At 52.8% G+C, this 479-nt stretch overlaps 1 protein-coding gene across 1 annotated transcript in view; it reads right to left on the reverse strand.

Annotated features, from left to right (window-relative positions):
* The window catches only part of EMH_0058850 (uncharacterized protein), a gene marked incomplete at both ends in the record, with an annotated part of 3,612 nt that overhangs the window by 1,543 nt on the left and 1,590 nt on the right, over positions 1-479 (reverse strand). The gene's annotated exons all lie outside the window — the stretch shown is intronic.

Genomic DNA, 479 nt, shown 5'->3' on the forward strand with positions numbered 1-479 from the left:
TGCTGTGATTGGTGTTTCTGTGCTGAGGGGGGCCTTCGTTGCTATTTGTAGTGCAGCAAGTTTATATGGAGATATTTTTAGTTTTTTTGTTTGTTTATATATTTTTTTTTCTTCGTGCTGCATGCCGATGGGTGTGAATATACCCTGCTGCTGCTGCTGCTGCTGCTGCATATCCTCCTCCTCCTGCTGCTGCTGCACTACTCTTGCTGCAGCAGCAGCAGCAAACCAACTCACTGGCAGCTCAAAAGACACACGCTGCTGCCGCCTCCATTCCGTCATTCCATGCTGCATCCATTGCCAGTATAAACCCCAGCCCGGAACCACGCTGCTGCTGCTGCTGCTGCTGCTGCTGCTGCTGCTGGTGTTGCTGGTGCTGGTGCTGGTGCTGCTGCTGGTGTTGCTGCTGGTGTTGCTGCTGGTTAGGGTGCTGTCGCTGTTGTTGCTGCTGCTTTCGTCTGAATGGATTGACGCCGAGGCAG

This window comes from Eimeria mitis, genomic scaffold (genome assembly GCF_000499745.2).
Source record: "Eimeria mitis Houghton genomic scaffold, Emh_scaff2794, whole genome shotgun sequence".
Lineage (NCBI taxonomy): Eukaryota > Apicomplexa > Conoidasida > Eucoccidiorida > Eimeriidae > Eimeria > Eimeria mitis.